The 11111-nt window shown below is 42.4% G+C and overlaps 2 non-coding genes across 2 annotated transcripts; one reads left to right on the top strand and one right to left on the bottom strand.

The window, feature by feature from the left end:
• Positions 1–481: 481 nt before the first annotated feature.
• Positions 482–587, bottom strand: LOC111728313. Its single transcript, XR_002775648.1, has one exon. It is a non-coding gene; the product is annotated as a U6 spliceosomal RNA (small nuclear RNA).
• A 10098-nt stretch (positions 588–10685) lies between these two features.
• Positions 10686–10817, top strand: LOC111728316. The gene has a single exon (XR_002775651.1). It is a non-coding gene; the product is annotated as a small nucleolar RNA SNORA51 (small nucleolar RNA).
• The last annotated feature ends 294 nt before the right edge of the window (positions 10818–11111 follow it).

The following is an 11111-nucleotide window of genomic DNA, read 5'->3' as shown; positions in this document are numbered from 1 at the left end:
GTCATTTGTGTTTGTTAGGTAAAGTTCAAATTGTAGTTGAGCCCTTCACCCCTGGGGTGCTCTATATGCCCCTCTATCGTGCACATTAGGGAGAGCCAACCAGCCCCCCTTACTCCTTACTCCTTCCCTCTCCCCACTCTCTCCTTTCCTCTTTCCCTCCCTTGAATTTAATTTTGTATTTCCCTTTTGTGGGGGTATAATTGTTTATCTACTAGTTTCATATTAGTACTGAATACATTGGATACTTGCTCTTTTCCATTCTTGTAATTCATTACTGAGAAGAGTGTTCTTTGGCTCTATCCAGGTTAATACAACAGATGCAGTCCCTGAATTTTTTACGGCTGACTAATATTCCATTCCATACAAATGCCACAGTTTATTAATCCATTCATGTGTTGATAGGCCCTTGAGTTGATTCCACATCTTGGCGATAGTGAATTGAGCTCTGATAAACATTCTAAAGCAAATGTCTTTATGGTGAAAAAATGTAAAACACCTCATGAATTTGCATGTCATGCTTGTGCAGGGGCCATGCTAATCTCTCTGAATCATTCCTATTTTAGTGTATGAGCTGCTGAAGCGAGCACAATTTGTGTTATTTTTCATTGATGAATTGTCGGGGGTTTTCCCCTGAATATTTTCGATCCAAGGCTGGTTGAATCCTTGGATGTGGAACCCATGGATACAGAGGGCTGACTGTACTAAGGTTAGTCCTGAGTGAACCTTCTTTGAAACGTTAACTGGGGTATATGTTCAAAACACTTCTTCGTGGCAAATATTTTTGAATCAACAAATGAACTGGCTGCTCCTGGGGCAATGCTATTTTTAACGTGTTTTAAATGCCCTCTCTTACTGTTCTGTGGGTGGGTGGGCAGCTGTTTGCAATCATATTTCCATATGTGGTCTGCAGGTATGCCAGGTTTGGGGAATCTGGCTTTTTGTGAAATGTTTTCAAGTAACTTGCTGCCACATTGTACACAGCAGCCAAACCACACCAAATGGAAATGTACTAAAAGAGATGGGCAGAGTGAAAAGCTCCCTGAAAAACATAAAAGTGACTCATGCTCGTAAAATATCATTACCATGGTAATTCTTCAAACACACTGCTCCATCCCAGGGAATGGCTGTGCGGGGCATTTCCATGAACAGTTTATTGGCCCGTTGTTGGAATATTGATTTTCTCACAATGGCTTCTTACTTTTCTATTGGTGTGGCCCAGAAAACAAGTTGGTCCTGAAAAGACAGGCCTTCTCAACTCGATAAGGAAGAAAATCTCCTTCCTGGATTGCTACAAATTCTAAAACAGAAACCAACATCCAACTGCTTGATGACAGCCATCGGAGAGAGTGCACATGAAATTTTTTTTTTGGGGGGGGTGGTATTTTGCTTTGTTCTAAAATCCCAAACTATTAGAATCAAGCAAATAGTTACATAAAAGATCTCTGGCAAGGACACTCTCTTTTCATCATCATAAAAGCTGTCAAGCTTCAGAATATAGAAACGGTGGTTTGGAAAACTTACTTGAAAAGAGACGCCCACTCATTAAACCCATGTCCTTCAGGTGGCTCCTTCCCCTCACTGTTCTTCACCTGCTTATTCCTGGGCTGTGTCTTTCCAGAGGTGCCCGAGTCTCCCCATCCAGCTGTGGGTGGGTGCACAGACACCCGTGAAGGTGTGTTGGCTGTATGTGGTACAGTGTGCGTGTGTGTTGGGGATCTTGTGTGTAGTGTGTTGGGTTTGGGAGTGGTGTGTGTGTGGAGTATAGGGCAGTGCATACGGAGCACAAATAGGACGGATTTCTTCTCCAAACAGAAAGATGATGACCCAGTTTTATGTCACTTCCTGTGGTCACTGCCCTGGCAGAACCTTCATGTTTCTTTCACAACACGAAGGACATTATCCACCCACCCTGATGGCAGACATGTGGGCAGTAATAAGGCCTACGAATCAACTGAAAGTCACTAACTGGGTTTTCTGGGTTTTGTATAATACTGACTATGTTAGTGACTGTATATTTTCGTTTTTTTACTAGCTTCTTCTAACTTGTCTATAATCATCACCTTAGAACAAAGACGGAGGTCAAAAGAAAGGAAAAGCAGGAAAGTAAGGGAGATAAGAAGGAAAGAGAAACATGGGAGACAAAAAATTAGGAGAGGACTCAGAAGGGCTTGCAGCCAACGTGGCCTGCACGTGGCACGGGGGAGGAACGCCCTCTAACCACCGGAAACTCAAAACAATCGCCTGAGTGTATCTGAGGATAAGTGAATTAATGGCTCCAGAACTGTCGTCACCCTCTCACTAACACGTTCTCACCTGTGACATGTTGGCTGGCCTGGGTTTGCAGGTTCAAAGCCGGCTTTGTATACCTACTCCCTGGCCATTCCCTTGTGAAATGTGTTGAATTTTCCCCACTTGCACACTTTTACATCATTGTTACATGTTCTTGGGCTTAATGAGAACAACATGATACTTGGATAGAGAAGCCCAGGTGTTCTGGGACAGTTGTCTTTCAGATAAAGACAGCTTGAGTGAGAGGGGGCGCAAACATTGATGTGATCCGCCAGGCACTACACAGCCTTCCCTCAATCTCCGTTGTCCCTGAGATGAACTACATCAAATGAACATTATTTCCCAACAGTCGACTAGCATACATGGCATAACCAAACAGTGTGAGGGAGTTTGCTGTCATGCCAGTTCCCCATAAAATGCTGTACTAAATAAATTTCTAACCCCCATCTCCATCTGCATCTGTCTAGGGCTTCTGAGCACGTTCAATAGATTCATTCACAGCACATTACAGCTAGAAGGGACCCTAGTGATCATCTGGTGCAAACACTTCAGGCCCCGATGTATAAAATGACTTGCCTGAGGTGTGTGTGGTGGGGGAGGGAGGCTTACCAGCTTGTATAGAACCAGGTCAGGAACTAAAATCAAGTTCTCTGCACCCAGCTTCCACAAGCACTGGTCAAGGACAGGAGTGCACCCATGACAGAGCCAGCTGACTTAGCAGTGTCTCACCCTGGAGAGGAGGGCAGGGGGTGCTTTAACACAGACCTCACTGAACCGGTTTGCACACACCCACCCACAGCACCTTCTCATGCCAGGCCCAGGAAGGCGACTGCTGATTTGTCACGAGTAAGGATGCACATGGCCATTAAGCAGGGTTTGCCCAAACAGATCTTGTTCATAATACTTTCCTCTGAAATAAACCTTTTGCAGGACAAGAGCCCCTTGCCACTCTCATTTGAGGGCATCTGTATCTAATTGGCTTAGATGAAGGAAGAAAAGAAAGTATTGTTAAGGGACATTCTGAGATTTAAAATTAGGCATTTTTAAACTCTTGTGAAATGTGTGCATATGAGTTTGTCTCAACTATAAAAAGAAATATGAGAGCAAAGTGTTCTTCTTTGGGGGAAAGGAGCAATAGGCCAATATATTATAAGCTCAGAGCATAAAGGAGTTGGCAAATACAGACTGATCTGCCTGCTTTATTCCTTTTGAGATTATGTAGAAACAATGTGGGGGAAAGTGTACCTTCTCCCTGTGCTCGCTCAGAAAATGGTGTAGAACTGAATATCAATGAACCTCAAGCAATGAACTATCCTGGAGATATATAGATTAAAAAAAAAAATCAACAGAATCTCACTCTGTCGCCCTGTGTAGAGTGCTGTGGCGTCATCATATTTCACAGTCACCTCAAACTCCTGGGCGTGAGCAATCCTCTTGCCTCAGCCTCTCAAGCAGCTGGGACTACAGGTATGCACTGCTGTGCCCAGCTAGATATCTTTCATTTATTTATTTATTTATTTATTTATTTGAGACAGAGTCTTATTCTGTCATCTTCAGTAGAGTGCCATGGCGTCACAACTCACAGCAACCTCAAACTCCAGGGCTTAAGTGATTCTCTTGCCTCAGCCTCCTATGTAGCTGGAACTACAGGCACCTGCCACAGAGCCCAGCTATTTTTTAAGAGATGAGGTCTCGCTCTGGCTCAGGCTAGGCTTGAACTTATGAGCTCAGGCAATCCACCTGCCTTGGCCTCCCAGGGTGCTAGGATTACAGGTGCAAGCCACCATGCCCAGCTGATATCTAGATAGTTTAATGTGGACCCCTGGCCAAAAGAAAAAAAACAACAACAAAAAAATAAAGTTGAAAGGCAAAGTTTGTAATTCATTCAGATATATATAAACAGTGTATCCACAGACATCTTTCTTTTTTCATTTTTCAAGTCTTTAATAATGTACCTGGGCATATGCTCTGTATCCTGCCTGGAAGTTACCACCTATCCTCTTCACTTATCTAACTCCTACACATACTGAAGGTCTCAGCTCAAATATGATTGCTTCCAAGATGCTTTCCTTGCTCCTGTTCACCCTAGATTCCCATTATTGTGGAAGCTCTCAGAGTCCCTTATACTTATGTAAAGACATCTACTCTGCTAGGCCCACCCGAGGGTAGGATGTGTGCTTTTCCTATTCATAACTGTCTCTCTAGCACCTGGCAGAATGCTTGGTACTTGGAAAACGCCCAGCAAATATTTTTTAGATGCACAGGTAGAAGTATACCCTTTTCACTGTCAGAAGCTGTATTCAAAATATCTCACTATAGGAAAGACCTTTTTTTTTTTTTCTTTTGGCCTCTTTTCCTGGCCACTTTTCTCCACTGTTGTCATTTTTATCAGAGACATAGGAGTGGGAAAGACAAGGCAAAATGGCTGCTCTTTGCATTGACCAAGAATTTAACTCCAGATGTCCAAGAAATACTTGATATATGTGGGTTCAGAGACACATTGAATTACCTTGAACCCACATCTTGAAATAAAATAGACTCTCAAATTCTACCTCCACAAAACTTGAAGTCAGGAATTGTGCCTGATTCGTTTTGGGGTCTCTAGGAGGTTTTCAATAAACTTTTCCATTTTACTCATAGACCAAGAAAATACATTTACAAAACACTAACATGTAAATTGAGTCAATCATGAATTCATTTGCCTTGACTGACAAATTGTTCTCTCCTGTCCTAGCCTGTTTGTGCAGCTACAACACAATACCTGAGACTGGGTAACTTGTAAAGAACAGAAATTTATTTCTCATAGTTCTAGAGGCCGGGAAGTTAAAGGTTAAGGCACCGGCATGAGGTGAGGGCCTTCTTCCTGCATCTTCACTTAGCTGAAGGCAAAGGACTAAAAAGGGAAAAAATCCCTATATCAAGCCCTTTTATAAGGGCACCTAATCCATTTGTGAGGGAGGACCCCTTGAGGACTAATCACTTCATAGAGACCCCACCTCTTAGTTATATCACCTTGGCAACACTTGAGTTTTGGAAGGGACACTTTCAAAATGTAGCACCTCTAACTCTATGTCCATGCTAAACAGTTAGCATCTGGCAGCATGAAGTAGTCTAAATTACTCCAGAAATGTAATCCACAGTCAATAAACCAATTCTGATTTATTTGAATGCCTTGCCCCTATAACTGAAGACTATCCCTTGATAACTATCCTCACTTCTGCATTGGGCTTTTGAGGGCATTAGGACTAAAACATATTGCCTTAATTGTAATGAGCTAATAAAAGGATAAAGTTCATCCTATAAATCAGAAGTCAGCAAACTTTTTAAAAAAGGGCCAGATAGTAAATATTTTAGACTTCTTGGGCCTTTTGGTTTATGTCATATTTACTCAACTTGGCTGATACAGCATGAAAGCAGCCATAGACTATATATAAATAAGTGGACATGGCTGTCTTCCAATAAAACTTTATTTACAAAAACTGGTGGCAAGCTGAGCTTGGCCCATGGACACAACTTGCCTGCCCTGATCTAAGTGATTCATTGAGCCAAATGCTAGCCAGACAGCATACCAGAGTGTTATAGGAAAACTTCCTGGTGGTTTGATTAGAGAAAAATGCTAGAAGAATAGAATCATTTTACAGAAAATAATAAAATGGTCATACTGAATTAAAAATGGGGAAAAATTACCTTAAATCTTAGCAGTTAATACCATATTCATACTGAGAGCAGTGATCTCGTATAGAATCTATGTACTTACAGAATTTATAAGTAAAGAGAGTTTATGCATAGCTTTATAGAGTATATATACTTAAGTATTACAACAAAGAGAATTTATTTAAACAATGGAGGATTCTGTCAGAAATTTTTTTTCTTTAAAAGAGGTTTGTCAAAAAAAAAATTTTAAAAAAAGATTTGTTCGGATGTTTCTTAAAGTTGAGAAGCACTGGGTCTGTATGGAATGCACACTCTATCAACCCTCTTTAATACTCAAGAAGGCTCAAGAACCAAAAATACCACTGACATTTCAAAAACCAGGCTTCCAATAGGGAACTGGTTTCTACATGCTATTTGTGGGACCACAAAAAACAGCTTCACAGTATGAAAGGAGTTCTGATCAGATATCTGATTTCTTTTTGGCCTATGCAGTTTTGTTTGTGTAAATTTAGCCAAAGTTTCCTCAGATTTCAACATTTCAAAAGGCATTTCAATCCACACAGAAGTAAGCAAACACTCAGTCTTCAGGGTTTTCTGGAAAGAAAAGTATTACTGAATTTATGAAGCCAATACATTTGTGGGTGCACGTGTGCACATGCACGCCTGTGCCACAAGTAAAAAGAGCGTTTGTGGGGACTCTGTTGAAGTCTGCATATTTAAGGCCTCAGCTTGCTTTGGAATTTTCAGTGTTTCTACATTGGGTATAATGTTTGCTGCCACAAGTTTGTTTTTTTAAATATATAATATAAAATATTTAATATATAATATAATATATTATGATTATAATTTAATATATAATAAAATAATATATATGTGTATATATATATATATTTTTTTTTTTTTGAGGTGCTCTCACTCTGTTACCTGGGCTGGAGTGCAGTGCCATCATCATAGCTCATTGCAATCTTAAACTCCTGGGCTCAAGGGATCCTCCTGAGGAACTGGAACCACAGGGATGTACTACCACATCAGGCTGGTTTATTTGTCTGTTTGTTTATTTATTTACTTATTTTGTACAGACAGTATCTCATCTGTTGTTCAGGCTGATCTCGATCTCCTAGTCTCCAATAATCCTCCTGCTTCAGCCTCCCAGGATGCTGGGATTACAGACATGAGACACTGCAGCCTCATATATACTCTTTATCAGATTAGCTAAGTTTCACGCTATTCCCGGTTTTCTAGGAGTTTTTATTGTGGAGAGGTGTTGAATTTTGTTCAATTTTTCTTCATCTATTAAGATGATCATATGATTCCTCTTTTTCCTGATAATCTAAAGAAATACATAGATTAATTCTCAAAAGTTAAGCCACTTTGAATTGCTAGGATAAACCACACCTGAACATGATGTACCATCCTTTTTATACATCACTAGATTTTGTTTGCTAAGATTTTTATTAGGGAATTTAGTATCTTATAATTCTCCTATCTTGTAATGTCATTGTCAGATTTTATGTCAATGTCATATTCAGAGTAGATGCTTCCTAAAAAGAGAAAGTGTTCCCTTTTTTCTACGTTCAGTAAAACTTTGTATGGCATTATTATTTTTTCTTTCTTAAATGTTAGAAAAAATGACCAGGGAAACCATCTGGGCCTAATTTTATTTCATGTAAAGGATCATAGATGCCTTACTTCATTTATTTCACAAGAGGACAAAAGTCTACCTAGATCTCAAATAGTAGACCGAAGCCCTCACTCCTCTGAGGAACCCCATGTGGCCCCTCCCAGCCCCCCAGGGGCTATGGGAACACAACCAAACCTTCATGTGACTTCTCCAGCCGGGAGTTACCCCATGCCAGAGGGGCTGCTTAGCAAAGCAGACTTGGACACACACTCCTTTCAGCCACGTGCTCTAGGCATGATCTTATAAGGTCAGAAGTTCCAAGGGCCCCTAAATCAGTCAAAATAATTACATTCTGATAGGGTGACAAATAATTACAAGATTTCATGGACTTCTCCCATCACTTCCATAAGTTCTTACCCATTTCTGGCCCACTCAGGCTCTTCCCCAAGCCTCTGGGACTCAAGGCATGAAGCATCTTCCCAGGAGCACAGTGGCATGTGGTCACCTCGGGGCAGAGGGATGGACAACCACCACGTGCTGGCTCTTAGAGCCCCACCCTGGAGCGACACTCCCCTTCCACGTCTAGTTAACCAAAGCAAGATGCATCCAAACAGCTTCAACAGAGCAGGCCCACGTTTGGGGGCAGCAATGGCTCCCAGTTAGAACACGCTTCCCAGGGTCTTTGCTGGCTGCACTCACTGGTCTCAGACAACATGCTCAACCTCTCCAGACTTTAGTTGTTCACCTTCTAAGGGATTAAAAAATTATGTTTGCCCCTGGGGCAAGGTGGCAAGGAGCCAGGCGCATAGTCAGCACTCTATGATATTAGTTGTTATTTTCATTTTTCCTTGTGTGCAGTAATTCCTAACCTAAGAAAAGGAAAGAGAGAAGATTGCTACTCACTATTCTAAATATGTGGGGGGTTTAGGTGAAACAAAGTCCTTCACCCCATCACCACTCCAACACTCACACACACAACCTAGCACACGCAATTCCGGACACACATACAGAGCGTGGAACTCTCCAGACGGTTCCTGGCAAGTGTGGAGCTCCTGAATCTATCCTAGTTCCAATCTGAATAACCTACTCTGGGCCCACCAGGGCCTGGAGGCACTAGAGCACTCTGCCGCCAGCGGGAAAGCCTGGTTTTCCCTTCCTCTGTGGCATTTCACTGACGGTGCAAAGATAGCATCCGAAATCCATCCTGTTGCATACCTCCATCGAAACTCTGCTCCACGGTTAGGAGAGGGAACAGCGCGCTCTCTTCCTTGCTGGTGTCCATACATTCACTTTTCTTTTGGTGAAACTGTACCTCTGTTTCTCTTAGAAACTCCCCACCCTAGCAGGCTGAGATGGCATTCCCTCCATCAGTGTGTCCCACACTGGGGCTTCAGGGATTACCACCTGCCGGAGGCGGTGAGGCTGGAACCTATGGAAAGCAAAATACGATCTCTCCCTTCACAGGGGCTACTAGGAAGGAATCCCCTTCTCCCCTGGAGGAGACGCCAAGGATGTGAGTCCAACTGCTGCCACTGTCATTATTATATCGGTGTCTCTCACCTTCAGCTGGACTGACCATTCTTTGTTATGAAACTGTCCTATGCATTGTAGGATCATCAGTAGCACCTCTCCTCAGTTGTGGCAACCAAAAGTGTCTCCAAACGTTCTCAACTATCTTCTGGGGGGTGGGAAAAATAGGCCCAAGCTGAGAACCAGCTTTGTTTCTCTTCAAACTAGTTCCAATCGTTTTCTGTCATTTGCAACTTATCGAAACCTATGACTAACACATGTCTGATATCCTTTAATCACCTCCTAGAAATATTTTAAAGTGGGATACTATAAATTCATTTCCACCAGTGAGTCTCATCTGAACCTCAATATGCGTGTTTTTCAATCATTTATTTTATTTTATTTTTGAGTCAGAGTCTCACTATGTTGCCCTCGGTAGAGTGCCATGGCGTCACAGCTCACAGCAACCTCCTGGGCTTAAGGAATTTTCTTGCCTTAGGCTCCTGAGTAGCTGGGAACTACAGGTGCCCACCACAACACCTGGCTATTTTTTTTATTGCAGTTGTCATTGTTGTTTAGCAGGCCCAGGTGGGACTCAAACCCCCCAGCCTTGGTATATGTGGCTGGCACCCTACCCACTGAGCTACAGGCACTGCCCTCAATCATTTAGTTTAAATAAATTAAAAGTTGACTTTCATTTCTAAGGTTCTAAAAGCAAGAAGATGTTCTAGTTTGAAATATCATCTTTGAAATGCTGACCAAGTTTAAATATCAAATATGGTCGGAGAAGGAGACACCAAGTTTTAAAGGATTAGTCTGAAAACATATGTTTGTAATTGAGACACAGATTTCAAGGAAATAATCAATCCATGCAGAAGAAAGAACAAGATTAAGAAACGACCAAAGTCATTATGTTCTCTGTTTTCTTAGAAATGACCAAGATCATTATCCTTTGCTCTTTTAGCAAAGAAGTTAGGTCATTTTGGGGGCAAGTCAAAAGAAAAAAATAAGTTCCAACTGTCATAAGGTGACTATGTATTTGCAATGTACTCATCAGTAAGGACCAGTCCTCAGCGGTGGGAACCTCCCAGGGAATGATGAGACTTTGGACCTAAGCCATGCTCCCCTGCCAAGGGCTGTCAGCCACCAACACCGTGGCAGCTAGAGGCATGAGCGAGTCCTCGAGGGGGGGGTCCCAGTGGCACAGCACAGCATCCACAGAGTATCAACTTCAGGAGAGCATGGGTCTTTCCTTTCTTGTTTGTAACTGAATTCCTCACACCCAGAACAGATCCTGGTCCATGGCACTTAGTGATGAATAAAAATATGGCCTCTTGGCTCGGCGCCTGTGGCTCAAGCGGCTAAGGCGCCAGCCACATACACCTAAGGTGGCGGGTTCAAAACCCCAGCCTGGGCCGCCAAACAACAATGATGGCTGCAACTAAGAAATGGCCAGGCGTTGTGGTGGGCGCCTGTGGTCCCAGCTACTTGGGAGGCTGAGGCAGGAGACTCGCTTGAGCCCAGGAGTTGGAGGTTGCTGTGAACTATGATGCCATGGCACTCTACCCAGGGGGATAGCTTGAGGCTCCGTCTCAAAAAAAAAAAAAAATATGGCCTCTTGGAGCTTCCTACAGGCTGTGTTCTTACACCAAGAGTATATGCAGAGGAGGGAAAGAAACCTACCCCATGCACACCTCATCCCAGGCCCTGTGCCTGGTTTGTATCATAAAGGGAGGGGACATGGAGAAGAGAGGAAAGAGGAAAGAAAGGAAAGAGAGAGAGAAAGAGAGAGAGAGAGAAACTATTTGATCACTTAATACTGAGGAAAGCAGGTATCACTTTACATGAGCTAGTGCATTGATTCCATTGATTCCTGAGCCAGTTTCCATGTGGGGCTCTCTGTTGGGTTTTCTGGATGAAATTTTTCTCTACTAAATTGCATAGATTTATGATTTCTTATGAGCATTATGAACTTTTGCAAATGTACGTAGAAAGTCCACTTTAAATGACATAAAGCCAACCGTTCACCTGCATCTCA

Source organism: Otolemur garnettii, unplaced genomic scaffold (assembly GCF_000181295.1).
Source record: "Otolemur garnettii isolate 467f Iridium unplaced genomic scaffold, OtoGar3 scaffold00149, whole genome shotgun sequence".
In the NCBI taxonomy this organism is placed as follows: Eukaryota; Metazoa; Chordata; class Mammalia; order Primates; family Galagidae; genus Otolemur; species Otolemur garnettii.
The sequence above is the reverse complement of the archived record's forward strand: the minus strand, read 5'-3'. Positions and strand labels throughout refer to the sequence as shown.